This window comes from Antechinus flavipes, chromosome 6, assembly GCF_016432865.1.
Source record: "Antechinus flavipes isolate AdamAnt ecotype Samford, QLD, Australia chromosome 6, AdamAnt_v2, whole genome shotgun sequence".
Classification (NCBI taxonomy): domain Eukaryota; kingdom Metazoa; phylum Chordata; class Mammalia; order Dasyuromorphia; family Dasyuridae; genus Antechinus; species Antechinus flavipes.
The window spans coordinates 54,313,552-54,333,856 of NC_067403.1; the positions used below are offsets into that span (position 1 = coordinate 54,313,552).

The window sequence follows — 20,305 nt, forward strand, 5'->3', positions numbered from 1 at the left end:
AGTCCATTTGTCAAGCCTGCAATTCAATAGCTTTTCCCTGTGAACCTCTGCTTCAGTCAATATTTTATGTGGAGGGTATACATAGGTACACATACTTACAACCAACAGAATTGACAGTGAGCTAACTACTTTGTGAGGTATTAAGAGAATTAACATAGAAAAGGGAAAAAAAAAATTTGATGCTTAAGAAATACATTCTTTGGCCTAAGGGAGAGAAATGAAACCCCCATGATTCTGTGGTATAAAATAATACTAATAAAAAGTCCAGAATACAGCACAGTATTACAGCAGTTTCCCAAGCGATCAAGCATTCCTGTTGAGAATGATTGAGCCTATCAAGATATAAAAGAGCAGCTGGGGACATTTGAAGTGGCGATTTATATTTCATGAGGCTTTGGACAGGAGATGTGAGCTGCAGAAAGAAATAGGAAGGGATGCTTAAGCCAGTCAAGTAAAATGTCTGCCACAAAGATGGGTCACCCATTGTAACCAATGGGAATCTGGACCCAAAGTTAAAAATCTTTTGATGAGATAAAATTTGATAAGATAAAATTTCCATTAATTAAAATCAACAATAGATTAATTTTATTTAACATTAATTATGAAATATGTAATTAGTGGGCATTAAATTGATTTATTTTTGACAGATATTTGGTGCTTGTAATAAAATGTATATTCCAAAACTGAATGTCTTCTCAGTTGACCGGGTTGCTCTTTGAGAAAAAAAAAGTCTCATTTTTGGGTTAAATCAGTCATTTCAGGGCTATGAAAGGAACATGAAGGACTTCATATTGATTTTAATTGATATGTTTTATCTAAAGATAATACTGGAGTCAGATATTTGAGAATATATAGATATTTGCTTTTTCATGTTTGAAATTCCCAATATGGAAACTTCTTTCATCAAATTGTCATTGCCTTTTTAATTTATTTTCTCAGAGAAAACCTTATGTTGTTGAGAATTTAGGTGACTTGTCTATGGTCACACATCTATTGTCAATCAGTCAACCATGCCTTTATTAAGTGTTTAATGTGTTCTAGGCACTGCACTGGGTATTGGGGATAAAAACTTTTTAAAAAGCCCCACTGCAAGAATGTATAGTCAAATAGGGGAGACAACCTGCACCACATGTAGATATATAGAAGATACACATGAATTCAACAGCAAAGGCAGAACTCACAATCTTCCTGTATCTAACCATTATGTTAGTCCCACTCTCGTTTAGCAAATATTTTGACAAAAAGCTGGCATAAAGTTTTTGGGAGACTATGTCCTTTGGTCAACAATTAGCATAATGAAAGCTAAAAGAATGGAAAAAAAGTATTTATGTTCTATCAAGATGCAGACAGAACACTTGTTTTGTTTTATATGAATATATGCACATATATGCATATATATGTGTATAACGTAGGTAGGAATTCACATTGTTTTTGTACCTGTGTATTCATTTTAATTCATAATATTCACAGAGATTTTTAAAAATGTGAAATCCAAATAATGGATTTGATGTTATGTATAAAAATGACATGAAACAAGGTTCTGGATTATACCTTATACAATGATAGTTCAATAAAAGAATCAATTACAAATAATGGATTATTATATAACTATATTTTGCACTTTTTTGTATTCCCATTACTTATCATAGTGCTTGGCACATTGTTTTGACACTTAAGAAATATTTTTTAATGGATTAATAATTGATAATTGATAAAATGAGCAATTCTTTTGCTTCCCTCAATATTTGATCCAATTCTATAATGTCAACAGTGTTGAACTCATCCAATTTTCTGATAGGAGGTTCAATAACTCATTTGTAATTTTTAGTCGTAAAATCATTAAGTGATTCATCTATAGTCATATAAACATAAAGTTTAAAAGGCAAGATTTGAATCTAGGGCTCATCACTCCATTTTACACCTTGGAAACTTTGTAGGATTCCAACTATTTTACAAGTTTGTATACTGAATTTCACATATAGTTAACTCTTGGAATGGTGTAGTAAATTGAGAATTGGATTTTGAATTGGATAACCTGATTTTGTTTCATGTAACATCCAGTGAGTGATCTTGGGAAAGCAACTTAATTTCTCTGAGGTATTTTTTTCTTTGACAATTTGAGATAATAATTTGTGTACTCTCTCCTTCATATGATTGAGGGATAAAATCATTTAAGGGAGAATACTTCATAATAGCCACAAGAATATGAATGAATGAATGAAACATTTACTAAGCCACTTATTTCATGCAAATGAAATGAAATGAAAGCAACTTAATTTCTCTGAGATATTTTTTCTTTGACAATTTGAGATAATAATTTGTATACTCTCTCTTTCATATGATTGGGGGATAAAATCATTTAAGAGAAAATACTTCATATTAGCCACAAGAATATGAATGAATGAGTGAAACATTTCTCACATGCCATTTCCTATCTCTCCCTTAGGTTGCCACACTGCTTTGTCTGGGCTGGCCACTTTCCTTCACATTTTTTCCCACCGATTCTTTAATTATTGTTGACATTTTGTTCTTACTTCTTATACTTTCTAGCTCTTGGACCATAGACAAATCATGCATCATCTCTGAGCCGCAACCTGTTTATCTTTAAAATGGAGTTAATACCATCTTCATTACTTAACTTGGGTTGCTGAGAAACCCAAATGAGATAATATGTATTAAAAAATCTTTGAAACCTTGAAATAATATTTAAATGTCAGTTTTCATGATTCTACATTATTTTCCTTACTAATACCATGGATTCTTTATGGAGAACTTCTGGAAAGATATAGATGAGCATTTAGTAGGACAGTTTAGGAAGATTCCCTAGACTTCCTAGTCATACCTCAATACATTAAAACCCAGTCCTGAGGGTACAGATAAAGCAAATTCACTGGAAAAGATGTAAACTACTGGTTTGTTCTTGCCATAAACATCATGGATGGGTAGATGAGTAGTTGACTGCACGATTCTTGGTCACTTGCAACATTTTACCCTCTGTGCTTTCAATAATCATGTAGAATGTCTCTTTGACCACAGAGACCCATGGTACCAGAAACAATTGGATTATAGGAAATGTCAAGAGAAGGTAACTCCTGCTATTGTGGATTCAGTGATTGTCAAGTTAATGCCAGTATCAGCAATAACTTGGCAATTATGTCCTCACCAAAAATTGTGAAAGAAATTGCTTCTTGGTGTATGTGTACACACATGTGTGCCTTTTGTGAAGATACAAGAATTCCAGCTATGTTGTCATCCAGAATTGATGTTTAAATATTGCCTAGGACATAACCCTCCACATACAATATTGGGCAGGTAAACATAATGAAATCTGCATTGTTTTCAGAACAAATACATATAAATTGTTTTAAAAATGGGGATTTCTCATTGAGTAGGACTCCAATCTTAATGCTTATTAGCATTCTCTGTCTCAGTATATCCATGTTCCTGATTGCTCTAAGCAAATGTAGAAATGAGAAAATTAGAAAATCATGCAGTAAAGAAGTTTGGGTGTAAAGCTTTATAAAATGAAGGGTACAATAAGAACTAAAGATTGATGAAGGGCTGTATAGAATATAGTCTGTGACCTTTGTGTGTATTTTTGTATGAAAGTAGTACATTAAAGAGTAGTTCTTTTGGAAGCTCCATCTCTAATTACTATATATGTCAGGGAATAATTTAAGGAATAAATCAATATCTAAATATTTGTTCATTGGCAAACAATCTTATGGAATGGAATTTCACATGGTCATTGTTTATGGCAACATTTTATATTTTGGAGAAGCACCGGACAGAAATCAAGAATTATTGCAATATTATTCATTTTTTCACTAAGAATAAATTTCTGTTAAAGCAACAATAATTGCAAATATACAAAAAATATGACCTTGTGGAGATAAATTAAGCTATACTTCATGAACTAATTTCCATTTGTTCATTTCTACTACTGTGATCAAATTCCTATGCTATGGTCTCACCAGTGGTAGTGGAAATGCCAAAAGTTGCAACAGTAGTTAATATCTCTTGTAAAGATGACCAGCATGTAGAGCTGGTCCATCAGTTATAATAGTGATTATAAGTAGACTATATCATATAACCATAAAGAATTATGCAAAAGAATCAGGTAAGAAGTATCTGAGAGCTATGTAAAGCTATGTAAAGAATAGTGGTTTGTTTTCCAACTGATACATAATCAAAAGACGTGAACAGTTTTTAGGTGAAATAATTGTAGCTGTCTATAACCATATGAAAAAAAATGCTCTCACTACTGAGTGAAGAAATGCAAATTAAAACAATTCTGACATTCTACACATAACAATTAGATTAGCCAATAGAAAAGAAAAGGAAAATGACAAATGTTGGAGGGAATATGGGGGAAAATGAGACATTAGTGCATTGTTGGTAGAGTTGTAAGTGATTCAGTGATTTTGTAGCGCAATTTGGAACTATGCCCAAAGGGAGATAAAACCATGCGTACCCTTACTTTCTTTGTTTTTCTTGAGCTTTTTTTTTATTTTGGACCCTATTTTCTTAAATAACATGACCATTATGGAAATGCTTTTCATGATTATATATTGTATAACTGATATTGAGTTGCTTGCATTCTCTGAGGGGGAATGGGGAGGGAGGAAAAGAGATAATCTGGAACTCAAAGTTTTAAAAACAAATATAAAAATAGTTTTTACACATAACTGGGAAATTAAATTTTAAAAAATGGTTTAGTTTTATAAAAAGGGGAAAAGATAAAATATTTACATTCTACATGCAGTGCTGTTGCTACATATTGTCAAGAGTATGAAAAGAAATCCCTCTACACAATCAGGAACCCAGTATGGATGATTGATAGGAATTCATGGATAACAAATATAGAGGATATTAAAATATGCATAAATTATTATCTATATTTTTGAGAGACTGTTCATATCGATGAAGTTGTAGATCTATCAAAAGGCTGAAATGATGTGAAGATGACTAACATGATGTATTTGGCGGTATCAGGCCAAATAGAAGTATCAGAAATAGAGAATTCAGTTTTAGAAGGGACATCAGAATTTACCTAGTCTGATCTGAACAAACATCTTCTCCATGAGATTCTCAATAAGTGATTATTCAGACTCTGTTTGAAGACCTTCATTGAGGAGACTACTATTTCTCAAAGCAGTCCATTCTATTTTGAGATAGTGGAGCTATTAATGATATATTCCTTTTTTGCTAAGTCATAGTTTCCATTCAGGAATTTAATTGTTAGAAAAAGCCAAAAGGAGTCCCAATGGTCTTGGGGCATAGAGAAATTTAAGGATAATTATTAAATATGATTTTTGAATTTCAATATTCACTAGCCTCTGATAATTCATTTATGGTACTAAGCAAAATAGGTACTATGATACCAAACCAGTATTTAATCCTTATCTAGTTCATCCCAACTTAATCAGCCTTTATCAAGTTCATCCAAACTGTACTTCTCTTATCTAAAAGATTTTCTTATCTATGTTACTTACATCAGACTTTCTTCCCATTTTTAGAGCTGTGTGTGGGAGAAAATACTATTCTTGCTACCTTGCTTGCCAACTAAAGAAGACTGTCTTTGAACAGACGACCAATTAGTGGTTATTCCCATTCTGGGATTGGATGTGAGAATGATTTCTAATAGAAACAAATAGATTTATTCCTTTAGTCAATAATAGCTTTTTCTTAGACAAATGGCAGTTTTTGGAAACAGAGTTCTCATTCACATTTGGGTTCATTTTTTTATATCTTTGAGTCCTTTAATATGTTTCAAATATCAGAAACTATGAATAAAAGGAAAAGAGAGATGAATGTTAAAATTTCAATCAATACCAGCAAGGTGGATTAACAAAACAAGTGCCAAGAAGATAATATAAGTTCTTCTGCTAAAGGTATGTTATTATTCCTGCTATTTTATTTCTGAGGAGTATTGACGTGCACCTATTGAAAACAGTGTTTAGAAACTATGGCTTGTTATGTCAAACTTTGAAAAATATGTATAGGTTTGTGAACAAAAATTATTCATGAGTATTTTTATAGTATTTGGGATGTATAAAGGTAAAGTGTAAAGCAAATTGATAAGGTAAACTATCTGTCCTATAATTTGTGATGTCAACTCTCTTTTGCTATACTTTTTAGCTGATAATTAGGCATGTAGTCTTATATAACATGTTTATAAGCTATTTTTTAGCTGATATGATATGATATTTCTTTAGCTGTAATGTTAGAATCTGTTTAAAGTTTGTACTGTATTGTATTGTATCAACATCAACGCTTTAAAAGCATTATAAATATATCTTTAAAGTTTGAAACTATAACTACAGGTCAAAAGTGGGCACATGAGTGTAAAGCTATTTATTGCCTGTGTTTTTACCCCTACATCCTTAGAAAGTGTTATTGATTACATAACTTTGTAAAAATTTCTTTATGAGGTTTAAGTCATTGTCTGTCACTTTTGTGGTCTAATAATTGCATTTCAGATCACTTTGGGGAAACCATAGATTTATTGACTCTTTTAGTTAAAATTAGCAATAAACAACAGTAGGAAATATTTGTCCCTTTGAGTGTTGTTGTTGCCTTTAACCATTCTGATTGATTAAAACACTGAAATCCATATTGCTTCCTTATTTTTCATAATGAGTTCAGTGACATAGAAGTAAGCAGATTTTATAAGCAACTTTTCTTTTCTTTTCTTTTCTTTTTTTTTTTTAAGCCTAGAACATGTTGCTCTATATGCAGAGTAGAAAGTGAACTTACAGCAGCTTTTGGCAGTTTTTAAATGATTGTTAATTAACTTTTCTGCTCAAATTCCTGCAAGCTCAATGGTAGTTGATGAGTTATCATGCTGCAGCCAATAAATCCTGAAGTCATTTCATAAACATAGTTATTTAACCTAAATTGGATTCTCCATCAATCGAGACAAATCAATTTTTAAATGCCATATTCTTGTAAATTTCAGTAATACCACTTTATACTTAAAGACCTTATATTTATAAATTCTTACATCTGGCTAAAGAAGACTGACATAAAGGAGAACTCAACCCCCCCTCCCCAAATGGCTATATCAATGAGACCTATGCTATATGTTTCTTTTAAGTATTTATAATTTCTTAAATAATATAATTTGAATTTCTAGACTAAATTGAAAAAGGTTACCGATTGCTTCATGATCTGTTGCCATGGAAACTACAAAAATCTATAAAGAATGATTTGTTCTTTTTATATTTTAAGAGTTTGTGCAATTTATTTCAGAGATTTATATCTTTGCAGAGACAGTATTTAAAATGTTTGCTTAGCTTACAAATGGATGAAGAACAAGGGTACTGATATTTGTAAAGATAGCTCCTTGGGTTGAAGTGGAATATTTGATGTCAAATTGTTTAGTGCTTTACCTATTGTCTAATTTGGATGATGATGAGGCTTTCAACACTTAAGTCCTCAAATTCTTGCATACTTTTACTTCACAAGGTGAAGAACAGGAGTTAGAGCTTATTTTAACACCAAGAACTACCTATAGGATCATCATATTCCAGTGCTTTGAATTTTGCTTTTGTGTATAGATGAGCTTTTCTTGTGTCCCCTAGCCTCTTCCTGTGAGAGAAGGTAAGTTGTACAACAAACTGCCCCATGAACAGCTGCACATTCCTGCTTATTGATTGATCAGGTTTACCTTGTCTCCTATAACTTAGAATCTATGGTCCAGGATGAGGAAAGGCTATTTGGATTGCTGATTGATATCTGCATCTTTTGCTGTGTATCCTTCCAATAAACTTAAAGTCCAAGAAACTCATTTCCTATATCCTGTCATTAGAATCTAAATTCTCTTTGACTTATCCATCAAACTAATGCACATTTTTCTGAACTAAATTCAAATGCCAAATATTTTCCATTCAGAACAAGGGGCTCCTAACCTTTTGGTATTGTAGTGAAGCCTATGGATTATATTTCAGAATACCATTCTTAAATGCATAGTAAAATACATCGGATTGGAAAAGAAATAATTTAAATTAAAAAGCAATAATATATATTATATATAATAAGTGTGTGTCTTTAGAAAAGAAACAAGTTCCATGTACCTTAGATTAAAAGCAGCTGGTCTAATAGAACCTGCCTGAACATGTAGTCCACTGACACAGCCTTTGAAAGACCAGGATTATATCCAAGGCAAAATGAATTGCTGATAACAATGAATAGTGAGGGGAAAGGCTGAAGGGTAAGGTGGAAGGGAGAAAGCAGGACAAAGTCATAAATACGACTAACACGGAAGAAAAAAGAAAATAAGTATGTTGCAATCTGGAGATAATTTCTACATTGATGAAATCATAGATTGATCAAAGTATCAAAAAATCTTGATTGATTTTTTTTTCTGAAAGACTTCTATAGAGCTTGAAGATGGTTCTTTGATCAGAGGAATGGTAAGTTTCTATTTTGTATTATATTATGAAAAAGAAAACAGAAAGAGCTACCATTATAAATTTAGTTTGATAAAATCAGGAAGAAGTGAGAGCATTATATAATGGAAAGAACATAGAATTTGAAGACTAGTATTCTTACATTTTGAATACCTAGTTTCTAAAATGAGTAAATTTGATTAAATAATTTTAAGTTTTAAGTTTGGATTTATTCTATGATGCCTTCATTGGTCAAATATAGTTTTTTTCTACATTGACTTTCTTTTTCTTTTTTTCATTCTTTTACTTTGTTTAGGAAAGTTACTTTTTGAATTTACTTGTCTAAATCTCATGTCTAGAATAATTCAATAGCCTACTCTTTTCTCTCTCTAAATTCCTTCCCACTCCTGTCAATCCTTAATCCAGTTGCCAAATTGAATTTCCTAAAGTGTTTGTCAGATTATTTCACTTTCCCACTTGCCTATTTATTAAATCATGTCCAATCCTCCCTACTCCTTCTGGGATGAATTGTAATGTGTTTGGACTTTTAAAATGCTCCATAACCAGGTTCTCTTTCTTTCTTTTCCAGTCTTATACCTTCTACTCCATTCCATACAACCCAAAAATCTATTTGCTGTTCCTTGCACATGACATTCCATTTCCCAGCTGAAGACATTTTCACTGACTAATCCTCATTCCTGGAACTCTCTTCCTACCCCTCTCTGCTTCTTAACTTTCTTTGGTTTCCTTAAAACCTCAGTTGAATTTACACTTTTCTCCAGAAGATGTTTCCCTGATTTTAATGACTTCTTTAAAATCATTCCCCTTTTAACCTGTTTGTACATACCTATTTGCATATTGTCTCCTTTCTGAGGAGCTTCATGGAGTAGGAATTAATTTTTTTTTACCTTTCTTTCTATCCCCAGTAGTTAGCACAGTAGTGCTACAGTGGAAGTGGATAGAATGCCAAGTCTCACTTCAAGAAGATGATTCTTCATGAGTGCAAATCTAGACTCAGATAGATGCTGGCTATGTGATACTGGGCAAGTCTCTTAACCCTGTTTGCCCAGATTCCTCACTTGTAAAATGAGCTGGAGAAGGAAATGGCAAGCTACTCAAGTATTTTTTGCCAATAAATTCCCACAAAGCACCACGAAGAGTCAGACCTAACTGAAAAACAACTGAATAACAAAAGCAACAAAATGTAGCATATCTAGCATATAATAGGAATTTAATAAAATTTAATTAAATGACGGAGTCTATTCTAAATGTTCCAAAACATTACTCACATAAAATCATGCAATTTTAGATCAAAAAGAGATTTTTTCATTTTTCATTTTATTATTTTCTTTTTTCTGGTTATACAAGTACATTAATGGTTTTAAATACACATTTCTTTATGAATCATGTTGGGAGAGAAAAAAATCAGAAAAGGGAAATCTCCAGGGAGGGGGGGAAACAGAAGAAAAAAAAAGGTGAACATAGCAAAGAGTAAGAGCCAATAAAGTTAATATGAGTCACCTAATTTAACCACCTTACTTTGTAGATGAGGAAATGGAGGGACAGAGATAGGAAATGATGTATCTAGGGACACATATTTAGTGCTTAGTTACAGGACCTGGTATAAAATTCAGTTCTGATTTCTAGTACATGTTATGTATAAAAAACACTATTTGAATTGCATGATTCAGTATTATTCATGCTTAAAGGCACAGATTTAGGATATGCTTTATAAGATATGGTCCTCATTTAGCAATTAATCTTATAAAATGAATTAGTTCTAGAATATATCCTAGATATGTCATTTTTCAGTGTTCTAGAGTCCAGGGCTTCTTAAACTTTTTTCTATTTGTGACCCCTTTTTGCCTGAGAAATTTTTACATGAATTGTGTATATAGGTATATAAAATAGGAATACAAATCAAGTATTTACTGATAATACTGATAATAAATTATCCCCACATTCAGTTAAGAGATCCCATATGGGGTTGTGAGCCACAGTTTAAGAAACTGGCTCCTATAGGACTCTCAGAGATTCAGAGAAGTTTCTGACCTACAGCTACAAAGGGAATTTCTTCACCTGAGAATTTTCTATACATACCAGTGAAACCTCAGTTCCAATTTCCATCTTTATCCATGATTATCTTGGGACTACTCCAAAAAGGAAGGTCTAGGAGAATCGATCTTGTCAGTACTCTTTGTTACCTATCAATAGTTTTATCATGTCAGTGTGTGTTTGCAAATACCTTGAAGGTTAGGGATTTGTTTTATTCTGTAGTATTTGATTAATTTAATATTTGCAGATTATCTTCTATGAGATATGAAGCACTGTACTAAACTCCACGAGGTTAGGAAGTGTCTATGAAGGCAGGGCTTCTTAAACTTTTTCTACTCAAGACCTCTTTTTGCCTGAGAAATTTTTAGGTAACCCAGGGTATATAGGTAGACAAAATAAGTATAGAAAGCAAACATTTACAGATAATAAATGATAATTTCATGGCCCCCACCTTCAGTTATGAGACATCATCATGGGGGTCATGATCCACAATTTGAGAAGATTGGAATTAAGGAACAAGGGTCTATTTATTTACAGACAAATAACAGACATATCAGAATGTTATGATTATGACAGTAAAGAAAATAGCAAAATGCCGTAGGAGGGGCAGCTAGATGGCACAGTTGGATAGACCAGCAGCTCTGAAATCAGGAGGACCTGAGTTTAAATTTGGCTTCAGACACTTAACACTCACAAGGTGTGTGATCCTGGATAAGTCACTTAACCCTAATTGCCTCAGCAAAAAACAAAAACAAACAAAAATAAAAACTGTGATTTGAAGGATGAGTTGAATGATGGCAATCAGGGATAGATAATATAGACATTCCAGGTGGAGTGAACAACCAAGCCAAAAAAAAAAAAATGGAAGCAGAAAAAGTTCATGGAATTGGAATGTTGAATGGTCCATTTCAATAAGAGCACAGGATGCATAAGGGGGAAGAGTAAAAAATTAAACTAGAATGACATTTTGAGTCAGTTGTGAGGGACTCTTTAGTTCCTAAGGAGATTGGATTTTATAGTAATTGCGACTTTAATTTAATAGAACCTTAAGAATTGCAAAGCACTTTATATATATAATATTGTTTGTAATATTCATATTCAACCTTTGAGGTAGGTGCTATGATTATTCCCACTTTACAAATGAGGAAAATAATATTCAGGATTTAGTGGCTTGCCTAGTGTAATACAAATAGCAAATGTCCCTTATTCTAGGTGCAGCACTTTACTCACTATTCATATAGGGTTTTGTAAAAAGGATTAAGAATATAAGGCACTAAAAATCATTTTTTTCTGATACTATAATATATATTCTTGAAAACAAAATAACTTTTAGCAACTGTTATGAAAGTTTTAAAAATGTCTTGCCTGAGTTTAAAAAAAAAGCTCAAAGGAGCAAGAATGTTGCATAATATGTAGGATAGTATACTTAGATTCAGGAAAACCTGGTTTCAAATGCCATCTTTGGTTCTAACTGGGTGTTACCCAAGGTAAGTTACTTTCCTATGAGGTGCCTTACCTGAAACAAGGTGAGACTAGATTTAATGATCTTTTAATCCCAGCTCAACTATGACTCTATGACTCTAAGTAAGTTGACTAATGTGTCCAGAATATAGTTCTTCTAGTCTTAGAGAATTAAATGAAAGAATATAAGAAAGGTAAAAATACCTATAAGTTCAGTCTTTTGTAATAGGATATTTCATAAGCTTGACAACCAAACATCTTGAGTTTTCCAGGATCGTCAATGTTCATAGTTTATTTAAATTATGCTATATACTTCTTTAAAGACTAAATATTTATCCCTCCACCAATATCCTGCTAGGATCCCTCATTATTATAATGTGGCAACTTGGGGAGTAAAAAGATTTTTATGTGAACATCTCAAAGGCGATATGTATGTATGTCATTGTAGTACACGTCTAATAAATCACATGGTAATTTTTTTTTCAGCCAAAACAACACTGGAAGAACATCTACCAAGTCACAATATAGATTACCATCTATTGGTAAAAATCAATGAAATCACTGATCTTTGAAGTATAAAAACATACAAAATGCTGTGCATATATTAGCTCATTAATTTTCATGACAACTTTGTATGTTTCTTTGTTCATGGGTCGCATCACAAACAAATTGATCACCCAGTGGCTGACGTAGTAGAGGTGAGCCTATGAGAAAAAAATTTAAAAATGGACTATATGCCCCTTATAGCTGACATCAGCATTCAGACAATGACACAAGTACTAGTCCATCTAGAAGTATTGGAACTCTAAACATGAGTTCCTTGTCCAATAACTAAGATACAGTTGGAGGAGGTAAATCATACCTCCATACATTCAGTAAAGCCAAAAGACATACATATTTCATCTTCTTTATAATAGTCTTGTGAGTAGGCAATGACTATGTTATTATTGACATTTTAAAATAAGAGATCTGAGTGCTTCTTAGAAATATTAAACGGATACTCTTGGGCACCCAGCTAGTGACCAGCTACTTGAGATTTGGATGAGATGGCCTTTGAGCTTCTTTCCAACTCTAAGATTCCATTAGTGTAATTTGAGTGAGATTGCTCCACTAGAAGTGGAATAATAGATATTAATTTAGGATACAAAATGAGAAAAGAAGATGGACTGGATATTTAGGGACATTATGAACCATATAGGCAATACTAGTGTTTAGAAGGCCTATCAGGGAGCCTATAAAATATTGGCAGCATCTTCAATGGAATATTTATAAGCAGAGTGATAATAAAATTATGCAGATCGAGGAGGATTGGGTAGATTGTCATTAGAGAGAAAAACATGTGAGGAGCTCACAGATCCATTTAAATATTTACCCACTTGATGAGATAGTTGTTCAGTCATTTCAGTTTGTATACAACTCTTTGTTTACCCCATTTGGAGATTTTCTAAGTAAACACATTGAAGTGGTTTGCCATTTCCTTCTTCAGTTCATTTTACAGATGAGGAACTGAGGCATACAGAATTCAGTGACTTTCTCAGGGTCACATAGCTAATAAGCATCTTAGGCTGCATTTTAACTCATGAAAAGTAGGCTTTCTAATTCTATCTAATGTTTTATCTGCTGTAGGACACAGAGTCTCTCATTATCAGTGAAGCATTACATTTTTGAATCTCAGTTTCTTTGTGGTTAAAAATCAGGAGATTTAAATCTATTATTCACAATTGTCTCTAACATCTCTCCCTGACCCAATAGCATATAATTCTGTTAATACAAAACCTTAAAAGATATTGAGTGCATACAGATAAAATGTAACACAGAAAATACTAGTTATACTGTAAGGGTTCATTCTAACTCTAACTCCTATAAATTTAAAACTTATTTTAATTTTACATTTAATTTAATTATTTAATCTTTAAATCAATTAATTTAAATTCAGAAATATAAACCAAATATAGACAAGCTCTTAGAGATCATCTTGCTCAATCTCATCATTTTATAGATTAGCCAGTAGAACTACCCAAAATCACATGGAAAAAATGTCAGTAAAAATGGTTTATATTTGTATAGCTTTAAAGTTTAGACTGCAGTTTCCTAAAACCAATCTTATGATATAGTTAATTCTCCAAATTTTATACTAGTGGGAAATTGAGCATCAGAAGAAGTCTTATGCTCTTTCTACTATACCATGCTGCCAACGGCTGTCCTTAAAATACCAACATAAAGGTAGCCACAAGTTGATGGATGCTTATTTCCTATCAGCTTTTTTTTTTCCCTTTGGTTTTGTTCTTGGCAGTGTCAAAAAATGTCCCATTCTCCTTTGCTATGTGAATGATTATTTCAAAGCCCCATACGGCTGAGATTCTGTGACTCTCAGAAAATAATTTTCCTGAGTCATAGGAAAAAGTTTGGGGTGATTTTGAGACTGGAGTTTGATAGAACAAGAGTTCTTGTGCACCACGCGTCCCTTATCTCTTCAGGCTGCCAGACTAGCAAGCACTGTCTGCTTCAGAAGAGAATTCATCTATAGATAACTTATCTTCTTGGCAGTGGCACAAAGGCATGCTGACTATTCTGTTAGCACTCTGTGACATGTTAACAAAAAGTCAAAACATATATCCCAACTAAGCCAATCATTATGATGGGTTTTCAGTGCTGAACATACCCTGAAGGAAAATAAGGTACATTTGACAAGCTGCATTTCCTGGTGACCTATGCAAAGCTACTGCTGCCTCTTATTTTCAGTTCTAATGGAGAGTGGTGAAACTAGGGCATGACAACTGGCTATCAAAATTTAGAGAGCACAACAATTTAGCACGTGTTCTTTTCACAGCTTAGATGCAATTATAGGGAATCATTTTTCCCTCTCACCACACAAAAATTGCCTTAATTACTTCTTGCTTCATTTTTATATCATGAAATTGATGTGGGAGTGCACTTTGGGCTGCTTGCCCTCGTTCCTCAAATTACCAATTATGACTCTGCTATTAGGATGCTTGATTCTCCTTTAAAAATAACCGGAATTTTATAGGAACTGATGTAATTTATGAATCGATGCAAAGTGAAGTAAGCAGAACCAGAAAAAAATTACACAACTATAACAATATAAGCAGAGGATGATGACCAAATGTAAAATTAAAGCTATGAATTTATAATGACCAAGTTTATGCCCAAAGAAGTCAACAAACATGTATTAAGCAATTACTATAAGCTAGGATCTGTACTAAGAGCTGAAAATATAAATGAAGAAATATTCCCTGTCCTCAAGGACTTTATATTTGAATGGAAAGATATACTCATAACAAGGGACCTGAAAAGTGAAAAAAGAGTATAGGGAAGAGTATAGGGAAGAAAAGCAGCTCGAAGGAGGCACTTACCCAGAAAGTGATGGTTAACTCCTGTAACTAATCAAGGCAATCTAGGTGGGGAATAACGCAGATGGGGCAGATATAAGTAATTGTAAGCTCGCCATGGGGAGGATATATGAGCGAAGAGGAAAGCAGGAGAGAGAGAACTGAGGGGAATAGGGAAAGAGATATGGAGGTGAAAGAGAATAGAGAGATAATGGCAATAAATAAATGCTTGCTGTGTTTAACAACATCTGGTGTCCTAAGTGCTCTGTGGGGAAAGAACACAGCTAAAGAGAGCTGTGCCAGAGACATCCGAAGACCTGGTATGGTAAGAGTTCAGTTGAGACCCTCTTGGTGAATAGAGGGACCCTTACAGAGAACAGTAATTTTTTAAAAAATTAAAATAAATTAAACTAAAAAAAGTAAAGTAAAAAATATAATTCCTATGTACAAATTTAAGTTGCTAGTCATGTGAAAGGCTGAAAAATTGATTGCTGAGTTTAGTGAGGGAGGAAATTAGGACATTTCATTTAGAAAATCTAGAAATACTCTAGAACCTTCTCGACGATCTGAGTAGTCCCTAAAAACTTATTGTCATTCTGTTAGAGGATTAGTTGAAAGAAAGAGCTGATGATTGACCTGGAGTTCAAAAGGATCTAAATAAGGCCAGATAATTGTTTACAGATATTTGAAGGATTTAGCAAAGGAGATTAATGTCATTTTAATGTCATTTTGCTTCATCTCAAAAGCCAGAGTTAGGTACAATTAATATAAGTTACACAGAGACAAACTTAGGCTGGATATCTAGAGAAGAAAAAAAAGAATCAATTTGCTGAATGAAAGTGGGAGGTGCTGTGTCAATTGAAGTCTTCAAACAAAGGAAGAGTGACCATTTAATAGACTGGGTATGTGATTCTGTGATTTCTGAGTAGGTATTTTAATGGTTCAAACAAAATTTAGGCTTCTGATTTCTATGTCAAATATCTATGTGTATTTGACTGTTAGAGATTTTTAAAAATTGTTTTGAAACATATAATCAGAAGAACATTTCTACCTCTTTCTGTCTCCTTTGAGAATCATCTAATCTAATTAGTTGGGTAAATGAATATTGAAATAAGATTTTTAATACTGCTATGACATTCTGATAGTATAAAATCTAGCCTTATAGCATTTCATGGAAGTAAATTATATAAGCTCAGAGAGCACCCAGTTAATCTGAAGCAAATATATTTGAGAGGAAAATAAGAATTGACAAGTATTTCCCCTCCTAAAATGAAGACTATAGTCTTAATTCAGAAATATGCATTTTGAATTTAGTGGTGATAATCCTTCATTTTTGATGAACAGACTTCTGACATGAGGCTATTTTCTAAAATATCAAGGTCAAAATTTTATCTTTTATGGGGAAAGATATTTGCTGACCCTATTGCTCTATTCAAGAGTAAAGTAATGAAGCAGCAGAGTTTTCACTTAGATATGAAAATAGAACAAGAAAAAAAATCATTTAAAGGTTAAAAAATAATCTCTTGGAGATTTTTTTCCAATCATATTTTCTAACAAAGTCAAAATATCCTGCCTTTCTTAAGGGAATTCATCACCACGGTTATTTCCTCCAAAACACATCCTTTTTAATCTCTATCAAAATTGAAGGGGAATGTAAAGCATTGAAAATGTTTACAGAAGTCAGGTTAGATAGCCTTGACCTTTAGTTTCACCTTTATTATTCAGACTTGATGATGGTTTTCATTTCATGTAAAAATCATAAAGGAAAAGGAGGACTCAGAGCAATCAAATATGCCTCCCCATTATTTTAATCAGATGTTGCTAATGTCTTTCAATTTTATATTTTGATGATAAAATTAAATAGCTTTATATAAAAAGTAATTTGACGGCTCCACCAGGAGTTTCTATTTCAGTGGGGATTGGGAATTACTGAGCATCTTTTGATTTGAGCATCTTAAGTAATCTCTTTTCAGATACAAAGTTGAGAAATTAAAGAATGAAAACCACCAAGCTCCCGTAAGCATTGTTTTAATTAATGTTTTTATGGTTTGCCAGTGTAAATTTCAGTGATAATTAATTCCTTTTCATCGGTGATGATCCAGCTCAGAGTAATTTGTATCTTGTAGAAGACTATAAATAGGAGCATGCTCAGTGACAGAACTTTGAATCACTGGGGGAAATGCTGAGCAGGAGGATGGAAGAACTTCAAATACTGAATCCTCTTGTGCTTGATCTCATAGCAGAGTGCTTAGAAGATCATGTTTCATGATGAGAGAGGAAGGAGTGGAAGAATATCTATAAAGAATTTTTCAATGAGATTGCTACATGACATCATTTTCATGAGCATTACCTTTTCAAACAAACTAACAATACAGTGAGAGAAAAAAGGGCAGCTAAGAAAAATTTAAGATTAGGCAGGGCAATTAATTATCTCTATCATGATTTTAATTAATTAGCAAATCAATGTATTCTTCCTCCTCAGAGAAACTAAACAGAATTTGTCTCTATCCCAGGTGCCATTGATATGTGGAAATTTACATACTAAATCTCCATGTTCACTTGGAGACTTTTGCTTTTTAGAGGGATTAAAAATATGGGGATAGACTGCTCTACTCGGTACTCGGGGTTCATAATCTGCCTTAGACACTTAAGATTTGTGTGATTTTAGGAAAGCCACTTGCATTCTCTAAGCTTACTTTTGTTGTTGTTGTTGTTGTTTGTTTGTTTCTGAAATGGGGAAAATTAGAGCTGTTATCCTCACAGGGTTACGGATAGGTCAGATGATATTCTAGGTACAGAGAGTTTTTAAAATATTTAAGTGTTACATAAATATTAGCTATTTTAATTGTGTGATTTGGGTGAAAAAAATGCAAGAAATAGCATTTCTCTATGTGCATGGGACTTATTCTTGTTAAAATACTTTTTGTTGGGATATAATCACTAATTGTGTAGCCATGAACTTGATGCCTCAGTTATCTTATCTGTAAAATGAAACATGTCCTACTTTTCCTACCCTATGTATAAAATTTTGTGAAGGAAGAAAGGATCAAATATATTCTTTTTGAAATACTTTTTCTTTGAATAGTTTCTTTGAGCTGAAGACTGCTACAGTAAGTTTCCTTTGAGTATTTTGGTGTGATGTATTTATGTGAAATAGTCACAGTGTGGTCTGTGGGCACAGTGGAGTGCTAGAATTGTAGTTGGAGAACTTCAGTACATTCCATTGTAATACAACATTTGTGTGACCTCAATTTCCTCATTTATACTATGAGGATTTTGGACCAAATTACTTTCAAGGTTTTTTTAAGCTTTAGATCCATGATCCTAATATAGTTGGAACAAATTTCCATTTCAGTATGTGCCTTCACAAATGTCTCCTGCATTCCAAAATGGTTTGAAGAACCAGACATAAGCAAGGTCATTCTGGACATGCTTAATGCCATTTTTATCTTCTATTGCCACAGAGCCCTGAAAATGAATATGCTTTGTCAGAATTCACTCTTCCTTTCAGTCCCCACAAGGAATTTACTGTGATTTTATAGTAATTATTTTTATAATATTTTAGTGGATCAAGATTTTAATTCCACTGGGTTCCATGGAAGAATCCTATCAACTAATAATTGCCCATTGGCTCACATTAGGAGCATATTTGTGCTGCTAATGAATTTTATCAGGCAGTAGATATGATCCTAATGAAATTATACAGACCAAAGCTAACTAATCATATTTTTTCTATGAGGTAAATTTGGATAACTGGTTGCATTTGATGTAGCCCAACTTACCAGCAGGGACTAAATCAAATTTCAATCACTATGGCTTGGTTATTAAAAAAAAAAAAACAAACTAAGAGAAGAATAAAAATAGACACTCTCCACATTTTAATTTTAATTAAATTATTATAATTTGGGTACAAATGAAATCTCCAGCAATTTAAGGATTCTGATTGTTCTCTAGTAATAATAAAACTGATATTTATGTAGCACTATAACATTTGAAAGATATATATGTGTGTGTGTGTGTGCATATATATATATGTACATATATATATGTATATATATGATCTCATTTGAGTCTCATTACATCCTTTGGGAAGGTTGTTGAGGTAGGAGTATCAACTATTCTTAACCTATTTGGAACTTGTGACAATAAAATTAAAATCTCCATGTGAGAAATATGCATCAAAATCCAGCCTTCAGAATGTTAAATTTTATCCTCATTCTCTTGCTGCTAACCTCCCCAAATGCCGTTAACTTAAAGACTTAGAAGGAACCACAGATCTTATAGTTAAATAGAATCTTTGTAGAAAGAACTGCTGATCCATGAGTTTAATTTCTCCGATCTTTTGTTTTTTATTCTAGCCAAGTATAAGTTTCTTAACTATAGAAAAATTTTTTTGTTGTTAATTCTTTGTAGGCTCAACACTAGCAAATTGTTCAGCACATAGTAGGTACTTAAAAATTGCTTTTTTGATTGTATAAGATTTACCACAAATCTTTTCTAACAAATTTTATCAAAACTAATTTTTTATGACTATCAATTGAGATAGGCATAATTATTCTTTTCTAATAGTCTAAAATAGATTAAATGATCTTTAGATGATACTATGTTAACATTTACTTTATGTGCAATGAGGTTACTTTCCTTAAAGTCATCTTTTATCCATATGATATGAAGGTGACTCAAGCTTGGCTAGTAAAATATGGACTCTGGCAGGTCCCACAAAACTATAAAACTTGAGCATAAATTATTTATTCATCAGTCCGAGATCAATTAACAATCACTTAAAAAGTGCAAAGCTTTTTCTACATAATGGGGACATCAATTTTTTAGAAAATGATGTTCATATTTGATGAGAGGAGACAATATATGTGTATGTATATGAATTTATAAAGAATATAAAGAAAATAATGCAAATGAATACAAATGATTTAAATATAAATGAGATCACTACCATTTGGGAAAATCAGGACAAGCTTTGTTTAAAAAAAATGTGTTTGATTTATTTTGAAGGAACGAGTGATTCTATGAGGTTCAAGTAAGGAAGAT

The 20,305-nt window shown here is 32.6% G+C and overlaps 1 long non-coding RNA gene across 1 annotated transcript in view; it reads left to right on the forward strand.

Moving 5' to 3' along the window:
• Nucleotides 1–5,609: 5,609 nt before the first annotated feature.
• The window catches only part of LOC127540433 (uncharacterized), a 60,334-nt gene continuing 45,638 nt past the window's right edge, over nucleotides 5,610–20,305 (forward strand). Inside the window, exon 1 of the long non-coding RNA XR_007948139.1 lies at nucleotides 5,610–5,894. This is a non-coding gene — a long non-coding RNA (uncharacterized LOC127540433). The remainder of the gene's footprint in view (nucleotides 5,895–20,305) is intronic.